At 31.0% G+C, this 25,440-nt stretch overlaps 1 protein-coding gene and 1 long non-coding RNA gene across 3 annotated transcripts in view; one reads left to right on the forward strand and one right to left on the reverse strand.

Moving 5' to 3' along the window:
- The window catches only part of LOC105839907 (FH1/FH2 domain-containing protein 3), a 147,942-nt gene that overhangs the window by 60,501 nt on the left and 62,001 nt on the right, over positions 1–25,440 (forward strand). The gene's annotated exons all lie outside the window — the stretch shown is intronic.
- On the reverse strand, positions 6,034–13,114 carry LOC118644629. The gene is made up of 2 exons (XR_004962400.1): positions 10,763–13,114; positions 6,034–8,316 (listed from the first exon to the last, which is right to left on the reverse strand). It is a non-coding gene; the product is annotated as an uncharacterized LOC118644629 (long non-coding RNA).

Below are 25,440 nucleotides of genomic sequence, written 5' to 3' on the forward strand. Positions count from 1 at the left end.
TTCTTCCACATTAATCTATTACAGAAAATTACTAGCAATAATTGAAAATTCAATTGCGACAGAATTTTACACACACCACACACACATACACACAATAAAAGCAATTTCTTTGTCTGTTCTTCCATTAAGGACTTGCTTCTTATTCCTTATTACATACGAGAATTACAGGAAACCGTACAGCGTATTCCCATCTTCACGCTCGTCTAAGCGCTAATTTCGTGATAGCCGAAAGGGTGCCGCTCACCCGCACTGCAGGCAAAATGCGACCGCGAATGCACGTAGGTGCATCGCTATATTTGCGCAGCTGGTTGCGCGCCACTGTTGAGCGCACAACTTGTCACTGCGACCGACATGTATTTCGTGCGTGGTACATTCGGCAGGATAACTCCAGCGATTCGATAGTTTGCGTATATTCATGAAAATATTTCAAAATGCATTTTGTCTGGTTTTCTAAGATTGAGAAATGCATTGTTGCATATAGTTTACAATATTTATACATTTTACGAACAGTTAGTAACAAAAAGTTATCATTATCGTTATACATATTTCATGATGTTGTTATTATAAAGATAATGAAAGAGATATATTCTGGCCAGAAATGATTATTCATACACAATTCAATATCAACGCGTCGGACAATAGTTAATGTCGTATACTAATTGATTTTTTGTCACTTTTGGTCTCATTATTTTTATGTTAATTGACCAATTACAAATATTTTTATAAGATTCTTTGTAAGGTTCTTTGTAAAGTTTATCTTTTAGTCAATTTGATCGCATATGACCTTTAGTATATACGTATAGTATATACTGTGTATTCCACATAAAATTAGTCGAAAGATAGCAGAAATCTCTGAAATATTTACAATTTCTGAATTAACATTAAAACAATTATGATGAGATCAAAGATAATAAAATACACTATTTACTAACTATTTATCAATGCATTGATATCAAATTAATGTTAATTTTGTTAATTATAGAGAATATATAAAGTTTGAAGAACTTTTATTGCAGCAACAGCGCTGTCATTAGTCTTTCCTAGTCTTTCCTAATAGTCTTTCCTAATAGAAAATTTATCTTTGACTTGATTCAAGGTAAACTCTTTAATTTTATCCTTAGTATACATACACGTGAGTAATTTTCTTAAAGTTTCTTATTATAAAATAATTTACTATCTGGTTTAATTTCTCATTAAAGAATTATGTATAGATTTTTTTCTTTTCTTATTTTTCTTCCCTTTTTCTCTAAAATTTAATTGAATGAGGAATCGAAAACATTCTTGAATTATGTGTGAAACAGTTGTTTTTCTTCTTCCAACTGTCTAACGTCTGGATAGAAAATTATCGTGTGCGTTAAACTTCTTTGTGTTATGTTGCAAGAGTCATTCTATTTCAATCTTCTTTATTCTACCTCTTTTTATTTTTAAGAGTCTTCAATATCCGACTTACGTCGAGTCTTCTATTGGGACGTTTCTTTGGAAAATAACAGCCACTTGTCTTTGTATGATCGCTCAATGAAGTTTTACCGTCTATGTTCTTTATTTCAGAATAAAGTATCTTCTCAAAAACTGAAAGGAAGATAGACTTCATGCAATTTTTATGAAAAATAGTCTGTTACTGAGTACAACTGAAAAGCGAATCTTTTATTATAACAACACATATTTATTAAAGAGAAAAAATGTATTTTTAAAAAATAATATTATAAAAAATTTTATTAAAAAATTATTTAAAGATATTAAAGTATGCATTTTAATCAAAATGCAAAAAATATTTATAAGAATTTTTTATACAATTTTATAAAATGTAAAATAAAACAATATATTATAGATAACGAAAGTGTAACACAGAGATTTATTTAATTTAATTAATTTCATTTAAAATATTGTACTTTATTTATAATGGTATCTTAAATACATTTCTTTTTTTAACGGAAAGGTTTATAAATAGTATATTGTGAAATTATTTATAGTAATAGAGTAATGTAACAATGTAGCATAGTTTGAGAAAACGTTGAATATAAGGAATCAATGAAAATGCATGAAATGTATTGTATGAATTGTAACAAAGCGTTTCTATTGGAAATAGAAATTTTTATGTTTCTTTGAAGCAATATTCTTCTGCTTATTGTTTTGCATATTGTAGCGACACTGCCAGCTCATCTGCGTTAAGTATATTAAGTTTATTGGAAACAATAAGTTTTTTTTTTTGTTGAATATATTTTTAGCTTAACAAAGAATCACTCATAATCCAACTGTTTTTTTGTACACGAAACATCAAAGATTATCTGTTTATCCTTTCTTATCTTGAAAAAGAGGCTAAAAAAAGGTCTTTTCAGATTGTTTGCTATGAATATATTTTGTGGAATAGAACAATCTTTCTTTGTTTTCTTCTTCATTAAATTACGCGGTTTTTTTTAATTTCCAAATACCATGATGCATGAAATCCACTCACGATTTTTCTTGAAGTCTTAGTTTTTATTCTTTTTGTGTCTTCGAAAGAAAAACGAAAAAGCTATAGAAAGTAGAAATAAAGCGAATCTTGATCATATCAATACCTCGCACTTTGTAAATAGAAATACACTTTTATCTTATTGATCTTGTTGGAAATCCTTCCATTTTGAACTCAATCTCGATTTTGTTCCTTCCCAGAAGGAAACGTGACTACTACCCCGTGAAACGCATCCGCTTGAAATATCTTACGTGCATCGTAAGTCATGTGCACTTGCGCATTAATTTGCGTTTTCTTCGACTAGAATCTTAACTTATTGCTAATGAATGTGAAAGTCTGTATACGATAGTGGGAGGAGACGAGAATCTTTATCATGTAATCAAGATTGTGGGATTTTTAATAAAAATAATAAGATTTTTATTACATGAAGATCTTAGAATATCATAAATATGTATTTAACAAAACTAATCATAAAATTTGTGAAAATGTATCAATTTATAAAAAAGTGTACTTTTGAAAGTATATTTCGATAAATTATACGGATAAAAGTATACCTTTATGAAAGAATTAGTTATGACAAAAATAATCACTAACAATAAAAGAAAGAAACCTGTTATATTACAAGCTCTGATTTCCGTTTTTTCTATTAGGGAAAATTATCACGTATGTTTCTTTTGCCATTGCCGTTCGCTAATCCAACAGAGTGATTCTTTTTTGTTAGAAAAGAATAGCTACAAGAGAATAGCTACAACGAGACCGCAACGAGCAGTCGTGCAAAGCAACGCGCGGTCCATATAGTCCTTGGTATATCTTTAATCCTAAGATTTACGTAAGCCAAAGAGTTATGACCAGACGAAAGCAGAATCTTACAGTAGAATTAAAAGACTTGCGGTTTACCGTAAATTCTATTACAATAGTGGAATCTTATTCACTAATGAAATAAATTTTTCTTATTCAGAACAAGTGTTAAAAATATTTGTAAGCTAATTACATTAATATTGATTTAAATAGAAGATTAATATATGAGCAGTGTTATTACGTATTATTAATAATGATATAATAGCTAAACATTTCAGGCGAAACTTTTATCTGAACTTTTAACATTAGACATGAAATTTCAACAGACTCAAGTAAACGAAATCTTCCTTTAAGATGCTTCGTAGAGAGAAACTTATCGTTTGATAGAATTTGATAGAAGGACATATTTCATATATTTAAAAAATTTTTATTATTAAAAAGATACATTGAAAAAAGAATTGCTTGGGTGCAAAAAATTTGGTCTGCATATTTTTTGCGAAGAAGCTTCTTTTTGGACGTGCAATTTCATTATTCGAAAATCAAACAGCTGTTTCGATAAATTGGAATGATCTGATCTTTATCTTAAGAATATATACAAATTTAGTAAAAAGTTGTCTCAAAGATGTTAAGCAATTATTAATTAAATAATATATGTAAATCTTTTTTTTATAATGAATAAATTTTTTATAATGAATAATTTTCTTGAGTTATGCCAGACATGTTCTTATTAAATAGACTGTATATGTAATTTTGGATATCTTTTTTATTTATATATTTTATTTTAATTGTTGCTTCTGTAAATTATTAATTCTTTTTTTTGTGTTACTGACTATATTTGATTATTTACACTTAATAGTATTTTCTTGTAGGTAATTCTCTTTTGTTTTTATACTTCTTATTTTTTTCTCGTTTACTTTTAAAAAGAGCAAATTGTTCTGTAAAACGGATTTTATTAATTAGATGATTGCGTAATGGAGAGTTAAACTATGAGAAATTATGATAGCTTGAAAAGTTGCAACCGTCTTTTACGCCATTTGGTCATCAAAGGACATTTCGCGATATTAAAACAAATAAAATATTTACGGAACGTCAATTTGCGTAATTTTTTAATCTTTACGTTTTTTCAAATCTCTTTAATCTCACATCTAAGGCAAGCAATAAATCTTTGCCACGTTAAATGTTACGTTAATAGTTAAATAATTTATTAGTTTAGTGGAATAAGAAAGAACATTGCCAGAAAATATTTTTGCTATTGTAATTATTTTATAACATTAAATTATAAGTAAAGCGCGATAATATTCTTCTGTTAAAAATCTTTAGTTTTTCTTCAATAATAACCGTAGCAAATTTAAGCGTTTTTAAACGGATACAAAAATAAACAAAGAAAAGTTATTAAACATTTTTTATCTTTTTTAAAAATAGTCTTTGACTTTTTAATATTTTGTTTAAATCAAGATGATTAAATCAATAATGCAAATCCAAATAAATGGAGTGATATTTGGGCTTGCAAACACTTCGTTTAATTGGATATGTACATTAACCTATTAAAATATTCGGATTTTACTATTTTCCCATTGTGATTTAAGTAATACATAATATTATATCCAATTTAATTCTCACAGTTTGTGGATTATTGTTTAATCTCAAACAATTTATTAATTTCTACTGTGAAATATAGAGTCTGCTCCATTATCTACCTAATTTTCGTCAAACAATATATTGAACAATAAACAATTTGCTATTATGCAATGGGTTATTTATCTGCTAAATTAAATTACGTATAAGATACATTGTTTCTATGAACTTTTCACACTAATTTGTTATGTATTTTTTATAATTGTAGATTTATTTTGTGTGCGTTAAATTGGATTGCTCGAAATGCAATTACGAGTACCTTCTAAAACAATAATTCCGAAACAGTGAATATAAAATATGAGAGAATTCCTACATTGAACATACGCAAGGTCGCAGGAAAAAGAATTGTATATACACTATAACACAAAGCAATTTGCAGGCGTAACCTATGCAAAAACACTCATTAAATTTCGTGTGTCTGATCTTAGCGGCACTCGTTATTTTTCTAACGCATTGCAGACGCGACGAGCGATTATATCCATCGCTTCGTTAAATTTATTATGACGAAACTTATACACCGCATTATCTTGAAAAGCGACCCGTGCCTTTAATTCCGGTTACGCGCAATACGCGTCTGTTGCGAGTTTTAATTAAATGTGTCACGTTCGCGGGATCGTGCGACTGATCTTGCAGTTTAAGCGAGTTTCCAGGTAAAAAGAGAGCTCCCTTTTTATTCTATACGCTGCTCCATTGCCCATCCTCTTTCTATCCCTGTTGTATTTCCACGAGCGGAAATCCAACGCTCGTTTTTTCCTTCTTCAGAAAAGCTAGTAAAAAAGGTACTTCCGGGAAAATATTCCTGTTTTTATAAATCACGTACAAGGTATCTAAAAAATTACACTTTTTTTTGCAATTGCAAACAGTTTTAAGTACATTTGTCCCCAGTTATTAGCAAAATTTAGTTCAATTTTTTTCTTTTTATTTAATTGTCAATATTAATTTTTATAGCAATTAAGTTTGAAATTTAAATTCTGTTAAATTTTATATATATATATATATATAATATTAAATTAATATTTTTAAGTAATTGTTATTAGTAGTTGTTAATTATATATATCTATATAAAGTAATTATTATTTAACTTAAAGTATTTATTTTATTTGTGTTAATAAAATGTATTATTTTATTTATAATTTATTATTTTATTATTATTACTAAATAACAACCTATTTATTATTAAATATCATATTAAATAATAAATAATTTTTATTGTTTATTATTTAAGAACTTCTTGAACAACTCATCTGTCTTGTTTAAATTGCAAGGATTTTGTCTAGCATAAGTATGCTATTGTGTTAGAAAAGTCTGTATACGAAATGCATCATATGTAGTAATTTTTTTCTTTTCTCTCCTTTCCTAGTCTTAGCATCTCCGTTTGGTTCTTTTTATCATTGTCTTGTTGTCTCAGTCTCTGTCCTCGTCAGTCTCCGTTTTTCGTTCGTACGCGTATCGACTTACTGAAATCTTGAATAAGTATCAGAATGCTCGAGTTACTCCTTAAAATATAAAAGATTTTACATCTCGAGAAACTGATATACAGGGTTCTAGATCTGTCATAATATTTAAAAATTTGATTCAAATTTCTAGTCACAATTTATTTTTTACTTGTTCTGTATTTTGATATGATTGAAAACTAAGGAACTTGTTAATATTTTCTTATATCAAGATTACTCTATTTAATAATTTTTATAAATCTGATTAAATACAAATATTAATTTAGCTTTTTAATATTGTTTTTATGATGTTTTTGCAATGTTTATAATCACGTCTATAGTAACTAAAGTAACTAACGTCTGTAATAACTAAAGAAATTTGTAAGTTCTTTTACGCCTCAATCTAGTAATGAGACGAAAAATAATTTATGTGATGGATCAACACATTATAAAAGCTCTTAAGAAAAATCTTGATATTCTAATGCGTATTAAATAGTTAAGTTTAAGCTGCTTTTTTCTATCCTGTCTAAGTGCTTGTCTTTTCTCATCCAATATTGTATATATACATATATACATTCACACATATTCTTTTTACAAAATCTGTTTTCGTAATATTTATTAATAAAAGATTTATATTACAAATTAATATTTAATAAAGGTTTGTTTTATTATTATTATTTTTTATTTATTATTATTAGAGGAGAGAAGACGGTTATGAACTAGAAATAGGGTTATGAAATTCATGATATTTCGTATATTTTATGTTGAATTTTGGGGATAACTGTCTAAATTACTTCTTTACATACTATTTAGACATTATAACATGACCGGTCATAAATGTTCATTGTGTTGTCATAAATGTTACGTGCTTTCAGTATTACAGGTAGCCGAAAGTTTTATAAGTGTGTATTTACGTCATTTTGAGAAATATGTTAGATGTTAATCTTTTAACTTTAGTATAACTTGAAGGACTTGAAAATGATTTTTAAATGACATAATTGAATTTAATGTTTGACGTAATGCGTACATGCATTTGACGTGTAAAGTTATATTTCCTGCATTTAGGGTTATGAACTACTTACGAGCATCGCGAGTCTGAATCTCATAATCCCATCGAATGTAGTATGATCATACTTTTATTATACTTATTAACTAATATATATATTGTTTGTTATAATACTTACAATGCGCAAAGTCACAAGAAGTAAATATTTTTGTTAATGCTTTTCTGTAATACAAATTCTGTAATACAGAATCTGCCAAAAAGCGTTATTTTTTTATCTTTTAGAAATAAAATAATTGTGAAAATATTTGTTGATAATATTTCATATCTCCCTACAAGTTTCATAATTGTCATCTTTTCCTTCTTTAGTAAATGGTTAATTATGTTCTTTATGTATATCTGAAAAATTTCTGCTTATAACATAATTGGTAGAACTTTATGGATAACAAATTTGTACTGACAAGAATTATGTCATATAAATATCATATTTACTGAGTTATATAAATGAAACAAAATGGTGGTTATAACTTTTTTCTCTTTTCTATGATTATTTTAATTTAGAAAACATACATATTTATAAGAAGTTTATTTATTTCATAAATCTTATCACTTATGGTAATAATAGAATCATATTTGTAATTTGTAATTTAATTACATATTGCATTTTGTAATTTAATTACATATTGCTTTGAGGTTAATTTGCTTCTTGTAACGCATAATTTCTTCTTTTATTTTTGGGGAAATTATAGAGTTTCTAATAACAAAATTACAAACAGTTTCCTGTAATTTTATGTACTCGTGTGATAGATCGCTGATATATACATTAGATTTCTTGGTACAAATTAGATCATTAGATCTGCCGTGACTATCGAATAGGGATCTCGCGTCCTCTTTGTTACTTGCGTCTCAACTCATTGATCTGGATTTGTGTGACAGTAACTGGTTCCGAGATAATTTATCATTTCGCTGAACATTGTGTCTCAGCAATGTACCATTACCTTGAAACAAGATCAACCAATGTCATATTATGAATGGAAAGTAAAATGGAAGTAAAGTCGAAGTTTTGTATTTATGCAATTTCAAGAGTATTTTACTTTAGTTTATTTCATGCAGTTTGCTAAATTACATAATTAAAATAAAAACAAAAATCTCGATAAATTATAATTTTGCATACAATGTTTAATTTTCACGTAATAAGATTGAAAATATGATATATTTCACAATCTTCAAATACTATAATCTGTTTGCAAATGCCAGTGAAGGTGATTTTGTCTTCGTTACTAAATACTCCGTCTTCTTTTATCTTGATTTGTTTATCTTTGAATAAACTTACATGCAAGTATCGTGCACGCAAATGCCGTCCGACGGCGATTTAAGTGGTCGGCAGTGTTGTTCCCGTGAGAGAGTGTGGAAAAAGGAGCTAGCGTGGAAGGCGATCGTGCCGGAAGCGAGCGGGCAAGCCGGATCCCTGCGATCGATATCGGAGATCTTCGAGATAATTGGTAATTAAGCTCGCGAAAGGACTATACGCTCCGACGATGGGTCATTAGGCTGACCTAACCCGTACAGTCGAGAGATTCTGGGAACACGGACCAACGACACGTCTTCATTAGCCTTTCATGAATGCCATTCGTATCACTCATTCTCCATCTCTCTCTATTCCCCCCTCTCTCTCTCTCTCTCTTTCTCCTCTCTTTGTCTTCCACTCTCTCTCTCTCTCTCTCTCTCTCTCTCTCTCTCTCTCTCTCTCTCTCTCTCTCTCTCTCTCTCTCTCTCTCTCTTTCTTTGTTACTTAGGTAGAACTTCCACGTGCGGTTCGCCAAAGCGCGTTTATGTTACGTGTATGTTCAGGTACATCATCCCAATGGTGTAACCTAACCGCCAACAGAGTTGAGTCGCTTTTAGGGACACAACTACTGAAAATGTGATAATAGCAACAAAAGGTCCTCATCAGATTATTCCATCAACAATGCGTTGTTTCCAGGATTACTAATAATTTTAGAGATGTTTCCGTGAGATAATGCAGTTTGTCTATCTTCCCTTGAATGTATTATACTCAATATGTTGACCACAATGCGGTATTGCACTATGTTGATAATTTTGAGGAACTCAGTTTATTGATTGCATAGTGCTGGTACTGGCATATATTATAATCTCAATATAAACTAATACATAAATGTAATCAAAATTTTCTTAAGATAAATGAATTTGTTTAATAGAAAATTATTTTTTATATTGTGATAACAAGTATATAACTATTGTTAAATATCTTACAATTTATTATAACCAATTATAACTTTCATGGTGTTTATTCTTAACTGTAAAATATCTGCATTAAAAAAAAAGATTTTATTAACGGAATATCAATAATAAAATTACATCTCTAATACTAAATAGATTACCTTTATGAGTTGAGTATATTACAACGATTTAGACACTTCCGTATCCAGTCGTATCAACATCCAATCGTATTGAATGGTCCCTTTGTCGCGAGAGATTTCATTGACCTGTGTTCCGCGCGCGATAAACTCTATGGAGGTATAGCTTTCTACATAATTAGCCATCTACAATCATACACTTCGATACGTCAGTCCGTCTCTGGATTCATGTCGGATTGTGTGCGTTCACACGAGCGAATGGTTGTGTCTCGATCAAACGGTGACATAGTCGTGTGTATGCGCATCTCGTGCACATAGGTATGTATGTGCGTTATCCCGAACGTGATATCGTATTCGGGAATTCCTGGCGAGGGCGAACGTTATTGCCGTTTGTATCGTCGGTGCATCTACACGTGGTCCTCTCGTGAGATTAAACGGGAGAATAAAGAGAGAAAGAGGAGGCGTATTGCGAACTGCGCGTCGCGATTTATGTTGCGATAAGCTCGTATGACATCACGATTGAGTTGACGATTTTCAACTTCGATTATGGAGTTCGTAACGAAGAGAAAACTGGTAGAATTATAAATAAAATTGATCCAAAGATATTACATTTGATAACTTATTTTGAAAATGTAAAGCAAACTTGACTGTGTACACGGAGATAATTTTCTCTTAAAATTTACCATAAAAATCTGGTAATTGTAAGATAATGTGTTACCTCGAGGAATTTTATTATACTTTTTAGTAAAATTTGCTATATTTTTAGTAAATTCTACTAAAAGTATGGTAAATTTTATTATACTTTCAGTAAATTTGATTAAAAAGTGTAGTAGAATTCCTCGAGGTCACACATTATCTCACAGTTACCAAAGAGGGTAAATTTTAAGAGAAAATTCTCTCCGTGTATGTGCATTAGATTAGAAATCTGTTTTTAACGGTTCTATAAATTTTATTATGTATATATAAAAAATGACGAACCAAATATTCCTTGGATTATTTTAAGAAGAAAAAAGGTCCTAATATATATCTTAAACTATTTTATTTTTAACTTAAAATCTATGATTACCTTGCTTCCCTAGTAGATGTAGAAATGTTTTTAAGAAAATATTTTTAAGCATTTTCCAGAAAGAAGCTTTTTCGATTAAAAGAAAAGCACGAAGTTAACGATGTAGGCAACTTTTACTAAGCTTAAACACTAGTATTTACTCTTGGCATACACTTTTCCGAAGTATTTTTGTAACAATTTTAAATTGTATAAAACAGATTTAAGCGTTGCAAAAGAAGTAATGGTTTTAAAAAGTTAAAAATTTATCGGAGATTTTTCCGTATGAATTCTCGAACCTCGGTTCAATAACTCTATTGTTGGTGGCGTCGTAATGTTTCCTGGATGCCGATCGACTCCGTTGTTCTGCGCCAACGATACTCCGTAATGGCAGCGTTTTACGGGAGAACGTATGCATCCGCGAGCGGTATATCTGGATAACTATATTATACGGCGTGTACCGGCGCGAAGAGAAAAGCGCATTGGCATAACGGTGCGATCAGCGGTACCTGCTCTTCGAAAAAGTTATTTTACGGGGGAGATCTTTCGAGCAGACGAGTTGAGTGAGTGTGCTCTCAGTTGGTCAAAGGTCTTTCCAGATCGGTATTAAGGATCGCAGCATATAGACCAATGTATATACGCCATTAATAAGCGCACTTATCTTAACACTAATTTAATTATGCGAATAGGCACATATTCCCGTTTCAATTTTGTTACCTGTAAAGAGAGTATATTACTTATTTCTCTTGGTAGTTTATTTGTCGAAGTAACGAGTAAATTAATTACCGCAGCGAAACCAGTTGACTACGCGGTTATCGATATCGACGACGCATTTGATTCAAGTTCTAAAAGAAGTGTGAATGTGAATATATACAGATCGTTAAATACTCTAAAGGATTTTTGAATGATTATTTCCCATAATTTAAGACAAAAATTTTATATGATTATTTGTACGATACGGTTTCATTTTAAAAAGTTTGAAATTAAGTAAAATTTTAATAAAGCTTTGTGCAATGTTTGAAGGACATTAAAATAATCCGAGTGATTTTTGAAATCTTTTTGTATAAGTATGGTAGATTTAAACGTTACAAAAGAAGTTTAAAAGATATTAAGATGTATAATCGAAGATTTTTCCATGTAAATTCTCGAGCCATGAAGTTTGTCTGGTAATGAAATTTTTCCTTTAACTTTAACACTATATTTTTGAAACTAAGCCGTTTTGGACATATAGTCATATGAATATGATCGTCTTGAATTGGTGCATGAGAAATTATCCCTTAAAATCTATTAGAATACTTAACAATTATTCTATATGAAAATGCGAATGCTATTTCATATAGAATAATTATTATAAAAATATTTTAGAAACTTGTTTTACAAATATAAGGAATTGTAAAACATACGATTCTTTCTTCTTAAATTTTCATTGAGTGAAGAAATTTTCTAAATAGAATTCTCTATTTTTTCTCTCTTTTGTTACTCAATCTGTTATTCAAATGTTATTCAATCAACTTCTCAATAAGGAGGAAATAGTTTTAAAATTTAGTCTAAAACACACACAGATTCGTAAAAAATAAGTTTGTTTGCACGATATTTGAATCAATTTTGACACTTCGATAAAATCTACGTTTTAGTATAAAAAGATCTAATTGATTAATTTAATTAGCTCTTGTCGCACTTGCAGGAAGTTTTCAAAAATTGTTCAGAAAATGAGAAGAAGTGTTTTGTGATGGTCATGAGAGAAACACTAGTGTAAATCGAGCAAATGGAAGGTCGTTCTGTTTTGAAATGTTGGCAGGCAGTTTGAACTTTGGTTAGAGTTGAACGAGTGGCAGATCCGCAGAAACGAAGTTCACTTGGAATCTTGGCGGCCGTGTCTTCTTCTCTCCCTTTTCACTTCCCTTTTCCTCCCTCATCGATGGATCCTCCCGTATCGTGACTCCCCGCGGCGTGTTCCCACGCCGAACCAGCGTCTTCTGGGTCTTCACCGTGGTTGATTACGATACCTACGCCCTCGCTCTCAAAGTGCTATCATGCGCTCTCACCCAACTCTCTAGGCTAGGTCAGTACCGTAAACGTCTCACTTGCACGCTGACATGCATTTACGAGGCCACGTGTTCTCTGCCAACATCGCGCCGCAGTGGTGACCGAGCAATAACCTATGACACGCATCGATTGTTTATCGATATCGAAACAGTGCATTAAAACCGCAACTCAATTGCTGTGTAATATAAAGGAAAATTCATTCCTCTTAGCTGTATTTTCTTACAAATATTATAGAATAAAACAAGTTATATACTGTCTTGTGGAAAAATGTATTAAAAAAACAAATGTAGGATAAATAAAAAGAATAAATCTAAATATTTGCGATTTGAAATTATCGTACAATTTTTAAGGATCATAAATAAGGGTAGAAAAGAAATTATTCAGGAGAAATGCTAACTTATATATATTTTTGAAATATTAAATAAACAAATTTATCTTATTATTAACTGTAATAAATAAAATGATTAGCGGAGTCAGCTTATTTAAGAGATTATTTAGAAATTGCAATATCTTCTGGATTACTAGCAAATTCACAGTTAGTATTAAATAAATTAACAGGTGTCACGTATTGATTTTTCTACAATTTTTGTTATACCTACAAACGTTGCTGAATGGAAGATATAAATGAAAAGAACTAACACATGTACAGTACTGATCAAATGTATTGCATCACTAATGGAATCGAGGAAGTCATTACTTTAATTATAAGAAGAAAAATATACGTAATTATTATGAATATTCTATTCTAATATTTTTATTTTAATAAGAATGTTTTAAAGAAAAATAAAAAAGAATTTATATTTATACGTTTTCTTTGTTTTTGGAGGTAATGCAATATATTTTTGACTAGCACTGTCGATACATTTTATTGTGAATGATTTTTGAAATAGAAAAATTTCAAGGAAAGGTTAATAAAAAATTATTTTAATTCTTGTCAATCAAATATTGGCAGCTTATTGTATTTTAAAAAAGAATGTATTTTCATATTTAGATTAAAAAAAAAAACACTTGATTATTACGAATAATGTTCTAATTGTTGCATACTATGTAATAGTATAACTAATAATTGTTGTTTTATTTTTGTATGCAACCTGTGATATACGATACGTGTAAACAGTAAACTCACTAGTTCATGTAAATCTAGATACATTGGTGATACGTCAATGAGAACTCTGCATGTAATAAAGCAGGTACCTCAACTAGCCGCTTTTGATGTAGTAAATGATGTTTACTGATGTCAAAGCAGAGTAAACCTATTGACTTCCTCTACTTCATGTTGCTACAATCTGTGTTATGTCCATATTCATCTTGATTAATTACTTCATTTTCACAAAGCTTTCATTGGTATACGTACATCTTGCGAATATTGTATTGTAATTACTATTTTAAGAAAACTTATTAATACACGATAAAATTCGTAATTAATTCTTACAAAATTTTAAAATGCTTTTATTTTAAGAGTTTTTATAATTTTTATAAATACATTTAGATTATATACTATTTTTTAGTATATAAGTATATAGTAAATACTCTTTAGTATTATATTTTTTCTGCATTAAAGGAGATATGAAAAATTAATAACTTATTTAAAACAAAATTCTTAATTCTTTCTCTCTCTCTCTCTTATACAAGTTTTAAAAATATTTTTATGGCAAAACATTTTCTTAGTACATATGTAGATGTATACTACATTTTCTATTATATTTTGCCTATATATCATTAAAATAATTTAAAGTGATATTACGTGAATAGGAGACACCACAATCTGTATATATGGATGTTTTATATTCTTATCAGTCACTTAATCCTTTGTTGTTTCGATGTTTTGCGTTGCTACAATCGTACGTGCCGATTGCACGTGCGTGCGTATTCATTCGACCACCCGCGATCGTCGCTAAACACGATAATACCCACGTGTGCAAAGCGTCGTTTCCTCCTCGATTTGATAGCGATCTAGGCTTTCATTGCAAAGGAGCGGTTACTGAAACCTTTCCAGAACGGCCTAGTGTATTCCAGTCTCTTCCTGGAGCAAGATAGGAATTCATGAATTTACAGTAGATTTTATAAACAAGAATGAAATACATTGGAACGCGTATCTCACGTCTGTTTATCGATTCTCAGCGTACATGTTGAAACTAACTTTTCCGGTTTTCCGAAGATTTTTCAGTAAAGATTATTTTATGCATGTATTTGTCTTCTTAAATTTTGTCTCCAGAAATGGTATATTTAACTTCTTGCGAAACTGTCACAGATAAATAAAATGTATTTCCTTCCTAATATTAGTAATGTTATAAGAGTTCAGAAACGTTGACGGGCAAATATGTATATAACAAAATGTTACGTTTCACACCTCTGAATATCAAAATGATTATTGCCGGATGTTACGAAATTTCTCGTTTTAAATTTTGAAGGACATGAAAATATAAATTCTGCCTTATCTATACATTTCCTGAAAGAATACGCTCTTTGTTTCGCAATGCATCCGGCGGAGCATGTCGACACGATCTACGAATTCAGTAAGCCGATTTATTTTACCTCTTTCCTTTGTGTCGAGCCGTTACCTTCAAGAGTCGCGCACCCGTATCGGACTTTTAAAGCCGATGGGTACAAATTGGCGCACCGATTCTCATCTTCTTGATCATCGTCGTCGTCGTTGCCGTTGTCGTCGCTGTCGTCTTCGTCGTTTCATGTCCAGCACCGACGCTGCTGTCGAGAGAGGCTGCGTCCCGTAAGTGGGCCACTCACCTGAATACTTTGTGGCAATCAAGACTTGCTCTTGAAGTATGGGACAAGCGCGAGAGCGGAGGAAAGAGCAACAGGAGCAGGCAAACGGGGAGAGCGACTGGACAACAAGAAGAGGAATGGAGACAAGCCGAGAGGAAGACGGAGAAGGAGAAGACTCGTTGCTCCTTGTCCGTCATCGGTCAGTCGTTCTTCAGGGTGCTCACGGTGCGCTTCCTCGCGGCTCCTCTCGCGATCGATCGAAATCGCAACGCGATTCAGCGCGATTCAGTTTGCTCGAGGATGATCAGTCTGAGGGCAACCAGGCCGGGATCTCTTCGTCCTCCGCACTGCGGCAGGGAGTTTTGTCCCGTTTGCAGGTAATTCACATAATTGTTTTGGCTAACCGCTCCATCGTGTTTCGATAGCGAAACATTTACATAAAATTGCATCGATTTAGTTATTACGTTACTACGTTAAAATCGTACCTTGTGTGCTTACGTTTATCATTATATAAAACAAGTCTTCTGCAACGTTCGTTTATGAATTAGTTTTATCTATAAGATAATTGTATAGTGAGTATATTAAGTTTTATTAAATAGAAATTTAATTAAACTAAACGTTTTAATTAGACTCAAGAACATTTAGTTTGCAGTCTAATTTCCACGTACTTATTACTGTTATTAATCAATCGATTCACAAATTATCAAGTCGTTGGTTTGTTTGTTTCACGAATTGCGTGCCAATACGTACAACGATAAAAATCACTTGGATTCGATTAGCGGTCTAGCGTGTTGCATGATTCTAAATAGCGCGTGTATAGGGCACCCTTTAGGCCGATAAATTTCTCAACTTTGGTGGGCGCGCGTCGCGTAACCGAGACTGGCGTAACCGGCTATTAAACTTACACTTTAATGCACGTTTCGACCAGGAAGAAGACGTAAGAGTCGGATGATCGATCGCTAAGTGGTGTGCACCATAAACAAGTGGGGAACTTGGGACATGATACGTGCGCGCTACGAAAAGGTCCGGAGGGAAGTGCACGAAACCGTGTCAAGAGCACGCCTCAGAAATAATTAGTTTGCCCGTCATTAGAGAAAGATTTATCGAGGCGGTGCGCGGAGGTCTCGTGACTTCCCACACTTCGTCTTCGTCTTCGTTGACCACGCTTGCGCGACTGAAGGAATCTTGTCGGATCAGCGACCCGATCGATTTGCAGTCGGGTAAAAGTCTTCGCTCGTCCTGCCAACCACCCTGTTGCTTTCACGGACCGATCAGTTGTCGGAAATCTATTCCCTTCCACCCGAGCACGAAACGCTTGTTAGAGAGAGAGAGAGAGAGAGAGAGAGAGAGAGAGAGAGAGAGAGAGAGAGAGAGAGAGAGAGAGAGAGAGAGAGAGAGAGAGAGAGAGAGAGAGAGAGAGAGAGAAACTTGGAATCGGCACGCTTGTGTCAAACGAATTGTGACAAATCTCGTGACTACGTAAATTGAAAATAGGATTGAATTAAATTACTCCACGGAATTATACTGTGTTTTTCATTGAATTGAGATTATTCAATAACTAACAGATACTTTCAGAAAGAAATTTGTTAACTGGTGTTTCGATATAATAGGCTGTTGCATGAAGATCTACTTTTTTGTGTAATTTTAAGAATTCAATAAAACGGCTTACAACATCTTCTCGGCTTAATCGCATTGACAAAAGATGAGCAGTTGAACAACTCTCGAAGAGGCAAACAAATTGACAAATTTGCGAAATCTGTATTCAATTGATTATAATGATGATTCAGTCGCTGTCACGAAATCTTCTGTCGGCTTACCGAGTTTCATTACGGCAACTTGAAGTGTGGCGTAATCATGCATCCGATTTATCTTAAAAGAAATGCGTCCTGACGAAAGGTACATGAAGCGGCGTTACGGTTACACCGAGTAGTTTCAGCTCGTAAAGTAACGGCGCGAGGAAAGAGATCTTGTTGAGAACCCGAGAATTATTCTCTCCCGATTAGTACTTAATACGTTTTCATAGTGACTTCCGCAATCGTTATCCCCGTGATCTCGCATCATCAATCAGCCTTGCCAGCTACCGCGTGTTTCATGCCTGTTGACGACGATCACGCGTAAATCTGCAAGCAGCTAAGATATTTACATCGAAACACGACTTACGACTCGTTTCTTTCGATCATAAACAGGTGAGACAAGTCAAAATCGCCAAGTGTTGCGTGTAATTAATATATCTTGTAATCTTGTTGTCTTTTGAAGTTACCAGGTTTTTTTTAGAAAAAATATTTTAAATTTATTAAGAAATATTAATTTGCGAAAGATTAATTAAGTATCAAACAGTATTAATTATTCTCAAATAAGATTTCTTATTTCCTTGTTTACCTCTTCACATTTTTTAATTATATTTTTTTTATTGGTACTATGTATTTATCGAATTTTTACTTTAGACGATGTATTTTACGTGACAGCGTGTTCAATCTTCGCTACGGAATCGTTGACGTTTTTTATGTCACTCTTGGATTAGTCGGCAAGTCTATTGCCGGTTGTCTTCTTCGGCCGTCAAAGTCTCCGAGAAACCAGATCGCCGCACGAAAGAAACGCCGGCGACGACCGATGAATAAATCGTGCGGCGACGATCGGTTTTTGCAACCGGCGAGTTTGAGACTGCTTTTGTACCTTGCTCGGCGGAAATCGCCGCGAACGTTTTAACGAAGTAGCCTTTATAACTTTCCGTCTCACAGTCGCTTCTTCTCCAAATAAAGGGCCTTCCGTTTGTGTATTCACTGATTGCTTACTAAACGTTGATTTTATTTTAAAAAATGATTATACATTACTATCTCTTACGAATATATATTACAGAAATTTTAGGAGCAAATATTGATATGATTTTTATTACTACTTGATTACAACACCAAATGACATTTATAAATATCGAATTTTCTTATTTTCTTTAACCATTTTTTATTCCTTATTTAATTATTTTTTAAATATTTATTAGTTTATCAACCATTATTAATATATATGTTATTGTAATTATTTTTGTTATACATAATTTTATGTTATGAGTTAGGAGTTTACTTCTATCAATGACGGCAATTACTCTCGATCAACCGAATGCGAAGGAAAATGCGAAGCGGTCGATTTACAAATATAAAAGATTTAGAGAATTGAATTTTTTTATTGTATCTTGTTGACACGTTGTATATTGTTGCTTGAATACTAGGTCGACATAACGGGAGCAGGACATAAATGTTCCTGTTTCTTCCTATTCTGAGCTGCAGGAAGAAGTGTCTGCTAGTGGTAGTGGTATTCAGTTCTGCAGAGAAGTAGTGGAAGAGAAGATACATTAGGGAGATAAAGGAAGAATAGGAAGATAGTGAAGATGAAGAAAGATAGGAAAAGATAAAGAGGGAAAGAAAGCAACTGTAATTTATTACAATGACACTTTTTAATTAAAACAATAAAGGACGTATATATGTACACACACACACACACACACACACACACACACACACACACACATATATATATATAAAACAAGCATTGAAAGAACTTATATTTTAAGATATTCAAAATTAAGAATAATTAGCAAAAAGGTGAATGAGAAAGGTAGAAACTTCCTGTGAACAAATATGATATACATGCACGTATAGACATGTTTACGCGGACAGGGGACTATGCTCTCGTTTCTTTCGCGAAAATATTCATACACGTGTCACATGAACGAGACAACGCTGAAACCGGCTGTCCGTCCGCCTTCTTCGTCTTCATCGTTTGCCGTCTACGCCGCGCGCCGGTCTGCTCGTGCGAAAATATATTTCCTGGAGGCTCGCGAGTTCGCTGTGGTTGCACCAGTTTTCATTCACGATGCCTCCGCCATACTTTCACGAAGTTAAACTGGTTTTCGCGAACGACCCACGTACAAATATATCCGCCGGTTCGTACATAGGCGTGTTCAATGGCAAGTGTCGGTCGTCTCGCTTTGACGATGCGTGTACGAAGGCGTTTAATAATCGGTAGTATAATTGAGAAATGCATGATTTTTTTGTTATCTTTTAAGTGGTTGTGGTGAAAGTTTATTGCACACCATAATGCTTTTTAAAAATTTTATGACAGGATAAATGGGTGGAACTTTCAAGCACGCATCTGTTGAAAAATTTTTTTTTACCCTCAACTACACTGGCCAAATCTGGCTTACATAATTACATTCACGGGGTTAGTTTTGTACTCTAAATTATGGTAACAGTTTTACTGAAATAAAATTTAAAAAAATTGGTGTTTTTTGGTCTGGAGTAATAATTAAACATTTTGAACCTGAAAGATAATTGTTTATTACAAATATGACAGAAAAGGAATTAGTTTGCAAAGTTTTAAGTAATAAAAGTAAAGATTTTTAATATTTGTAAATATGTATGGTGGGATACGTTTGTAGGATTAATATTGAATACATAATATGGAAATATAAATATATAATGTTACGCAAAATTATTTGAAAAAATATTCCCGTGAAATTTTATTTGCTGAAAAAACTTTTAATAATATTAAATTTTATAATCGCATACATATTCTTAGCTCGAAAATGGAATTTTCGTTCTTTGGAATACAATGTGCATTATGTAAAAGTTACTCGTTTTTCGCTTTATGTTAATTATGTAAGCTATTGAACAGATCGATAAGCGTTACGTGAATAACTCAGTATAAATTCAGTAATAAAATGTTTTCTACGAACGCGGAGGGATGTGGGTTAACACGCTAATGTATCAGACGATACCTCTCTCGCTTTCACTTGGTCCACAGGAGCTCTATCCAGATGATTAATTACTCACGCGTATAAAGTTTCTTAATTATACTAGCCGCACGCTGCCAGACGCTTTATTTCGTCTTGTTACGGACGCGGCTACTATGCACCGGGGCGTATATTGGCAGCTGCGTTAAGGGGATGAGAGTAAAAGTCGACGTGTAATGAGGAGTAAGAAGAATGTGCGGAAAATACACGCTCAGTCTAGAACTAAATACATCTATTCGGACATCATTCCATAATTAAACAGATTGTTATCAAGATTTAATTAATTAGAACTTAGAAAATTAGATGTAATAAATTAGATCTAAAATATGTATTTGTAGGAAGATCTGAAAATTTTTGACCAAAATATTAAAAAGTGATGAAGTAAAACAGTTGTTTTTAAAAAAATATAAAGTGATAAAATTAAATAGTTGCTTTAGTTTCTAATATATTTATAATCACTATATATTTATTTTCAAACATTTTTTTAAACAATGGATTGATTTTTATATCATTGAAAAAATATTCTGAATTTTTATATTTAAAATGGTTTTTCTAAAAAAAAAAAAAACGTTGCAGAAGTTATTTCTTTACACAGATTATTAGATTACTTCTGTCTTTCATCACTTGTTCTATAATCTAGATTTAGCCTTAGTAATTATTTTTATATTCAAAATTTAAGTTGATTGCACGGGAAAGAAATTATTAATGATAAAGGATGATGATTTCATCAGTGTTAATTTAAAGGACAAAAGTTTAGAATATTTTTTAGTGATGCAGAAAATAAGTTATTGTTCTAAAAAAATATTGAAATAAAGCATGATTATATTAAAACTTTAAAAATTGTTTTGTTTTATATCTATTTTTTATTTTCTGAAACTTAAAAACTTTATTAATTATTATATGTATATTACTTTATTATTTATATTAGAACTACCCTCATTGATTTGCATTACATTTATCATATTTATTTTAGTTGCTTAGTTACATATTAGCAATTATATCAGTTATAAAAGTATTATTTTTTATTGAAGGTTTTATGTTTAAAGAGAATGTTAGATTATCTTTTTTCTTTTTTTTTAAATAAAATAAAATAACCTGTCCTACTTTTGAATATAAACAAGTGTATTTGTTTTGTATCTGCTATAAAAATCTGTAGATTGATTCGTCGTGAATATTGGAAAAATTTTTGTGAAGTGGCTGGAGAGAAATCTGAGGAAGATCTGAAACTTCGTACGCGAGCAAGTATCGACGGCAGGGTGTGTTTTGGAGAATGAACAAGGTGACTTTCAGATAAATCCGTTGTTGTCTTTTTGTGAAAATGGACGTTTGTGCAGAATGGATACGGCAGCCTTGAATTTTCGGAACGAAACGCACAGTGAACGTGATGCAAATAAAACACCCACGCATCGACGGCTACCTCGCAAAACACGCTCGACGTGGTATCGTAAATATTTGAACGTCGAAGAAGAGCAAGCGCCGACTTATCGGCGGATGTTGGCTATTTTTTGGACGCCCATTATTTTCCACTGTGCAGTATTCTGTTTAAAAAATTGTTTTTTTTCGCGATATCGTGTTTTTTCCCCGAATTACAAACATTAAAGATTAAAAAACTGATGTGGTTACTATGCATTAAAGGCTTTTCAGAACAAATTTGGCATAAAGATTGCGAATAAAATAATTTTTCTTTGTTTATATTAATTTTCTTTTGATAGAAATTGAATATGTATATATTAGGAGGATACTAGAATTAATTATACGTAGTTTATCTAAAACCTTTGTTAAGCAGAGTTTTATTAAATTTCTCGTTACTGTTTTACGTAGTTGTTATCTCAATTTATACTGTTTACACATAATAGAGGGAAATTTACACATTACACACAGGATGTATGTTAAGGTAATTTTAAAAATATTTAGAAATATTCCTTACTATAGAATATTTTTAGATTTAAATCTAAATTCTTTTTGAATTTCAAGTTTTTTTTAACACATATCATACATTAATATAACGCGTTATAATATTTAATTGAAACATATAATTGACGAGCCGACAGTATTCAATGTAAATTACGCAGCAAAAAAAGGAAGAATGTTTTGACACTAATTAGCTCGAGTTCAAGCTCCGGGCTTTGAGTAAATTAGAGTTAACCTTCTTCCGCGAATGAAGAAACGACTTCATTATTACGAAAGTAATGAGAATGACACGTCCTTAACCCGATTTCTACGAAAACCGGTGCAATTGAATCGCGCCGGACATATGTTTTTTTTACTGGAAACGGGACTCTTATTGTGAAATAAAGCGGTAATAAATATGTTTATTTTCTCTGACAGTTATGAAATATTTAATTCGAGTAACTTACAAACTGTTTCTTTTTTTTTGTCTACCTCCTCTCTTTCTCTTTCCCTCTCTTTCTCTATTTTTTGTATTTGTTTATCTATTTTTATCTCTTGCAGTCAAACATTGTGCGTTGCTCAAGTGTTAAACACCAAAACTCTCTTAACATCCATCGAAACGTCTTAACCGAGCTACACATCGAGCCCATAAAAGTACTTCGCGTTACACGGGTACTCGCTCATCGTTTCTCACTGTCGTAAACACTGTCTTTCCGCATGAGCCACTGCATTACAGCCGTAAGAAAAGTCGGAATCTCTTAGCACCTTTAACGTTCCTTGAGGATTTTCTGCCTGTTATACTGCATCAAAACACGATTTCTTATATTTTTGTAATTACATCACATAACATGAATTCAAGTCAAACCGTTATCTACATTTCCTTTCTCTATGTGTGTAATTTGGAACGTGTATAAAATATATAATAGAATTGCTTATCCGAGTTAGTTAATCGTAATCAAGTTTGATTACATTTTATTAGCGAGGGCATTTCATACTTGCAAACTTTTTGAGGATAAATTTAATTAATTTAATTAGTTCCTTTTTTGCACGTGAATATATAAATAAAGATACAATTATTTCAGCAATTTTTAATGTTTAGTATTAAAAATTAAATTTTAATGAATCAAATGTAAAAATATTAACTAACAAAATTATATCATTTAATGATTAAAAAAAATGTGTTTTTATATTAATAATATTTTATTACAGTTTTGAATTCAAATATTATGAAATATTAGAAATTTAGGAACATAGAAAATAATGTCTATTTAAATTTTATCTTAAATAAAATATAATATATATACATATATCTTAAATATATTGTCTTAGGTATACAGTTTTGAATGTCTACAATATTACTAAAATTTAAAAGGGGCAAAATTTTATATATGTATATAATGTACGTGTATTATAAAGTTAAAAAATATAATTAAAAGTTGTAAATGTTACCATGGATTGTAATTTCAACTTTTTATTTTAATTGGAAAATGGCTAATTGCATAAAAAGACATAAAAGGCAGTTTTTGTAGAGTTTTAAGTTGGGATGTAAAAAATTGATTAAACCTAGAAAAAAACAGTGGTATCATTTTTTCATTAAAAAAGAGTGAAATTACACACATATGCACGTTTTTAGTAAAATTAAAAATTTTATGTGACACACTGAAAATAAGCCTAGGGTTAAAACGTTTGTTTTTATTTAAAAAATAATTAAGATAATTATTGCACCGTCTTTCATTATAAATTTTATACGGCTTAATGTACTTCTCTCAATTTATTAATTTTAATTTGACTTGTTTTTCACATTGACAATTTTAACAATTTTTCGTTTGCGTTGGAAAATAATATATAAATAATTTTAATATTACATGTGTATACACCAAATTTAAATAAAATATCTTTAAACGTGTTCTAAACTTAAAAATTTTAATTTTTTGAGGAACTTTGACTTCCTATATTTTGAAAACGGAAGCCCTTTGGAGCACATGTTCATAGAGTCTTTTCTTTTTAAAATTATTCAAGAAATATATTTCTTTTTTTCTACTCCAAAATTCTTCTTTAAATAGGAAAAAATACACATATCTTTAATTTAATAAAATACATATATCTTTTAACACATATACTTTAATATACCTTACTTAGTATATACTAAGATTTTATGTATACCACACAATATGTTTTTTGTCGTCGAAAACAAATCTTTCCAAAAAGTATTTATGTGACTTTAAATTAGATTTAAACTTCTTACTTCGTACACTGATTAACGAATTGTGCGAATGAGGGAAATTATCTTCCAAGAAATTACTTTTAGGCAACATACAGGTCTTTGTGTTAAATTCGTCGTGAAATTAATGACTGAGTTGATGTAGGAGTTTCATTTGTCTTAAGACACATTTCTTTTCAGAACTCAAATTATCATCATAGAAAGTCATCATAGTTAATGTATATAATGATCATTTATTTACACGATCATTTATACGATCGTAATTAGCTTTTTAAAATTATTCTTTGTCATGCTAGTATTAATATTGGAGGAAATTGAATTAATAAAAAAGGATCATCAAGTGAATCAAAGACATTCTTTGTCTTTCGCAAGATTATGTGATTTTGGTATTTGAACTGTAATCTTTATATTAGTTTTTTGTTACATTTGTCTTAATAGAACATGTTTTTGTATTAAGTAATTAAATTTTATTGCAGAAATAATTGCGTACGGCTATTAAATGAGAAAATCGTTGTCAAAGTGAAACTTATCAACGTCAATAATTATATGATTCATATTTTAAATATTAAAAACAGCGAGTTGTATGTCGATAGAATATAATTATGGAATTTATTCTGGACAATAAAATTTAATCAATTTTATTAAAAATTTAAAATTATTGAACGGATGAATGTGTTACTAAAATTCATTGAAATCTGACAGAAAGTTCTTTCACGTACAAACATATTGCAATAAAAGTATTTTTACTGATATATAATTTTATTTACTAACATATAAAGTATTTATAATAGTAAACACAGTTTACTATTTTTTATTTAATGATTTATTATTTAATGATTAGCTGCAGGTGTAATTTTTTCATGTTAATAAGTGCTTAATTAAACATGTTTATTCTGTTATTTCGCATTAAAAAAAAAATATTTACGAAAAAGGAAAATACATAGCTGGGCTACATTGGGCAATATGTAATCAACATGGCCCAAGTGCGCTATTTTTTTTTTAATCTTTACTATATTTATATTAATAATTGAAAATATT

The sequence above is a fragment of the Monomorium pharaonis genome, chromosome 2 (genome assembly GCF_013373865.1).
Source record: "Monomorium pharaonis isolate MP-MQ-018 chromosome 2, ASM1337386v2, whole genome shotgun sequence".
Lineage (NCBI taxonomy): Eukaryota > Metazoa > Arthropoda > Insecta > Hymenoptera > Formicidae > Monomorium > Monomorium pharaonis.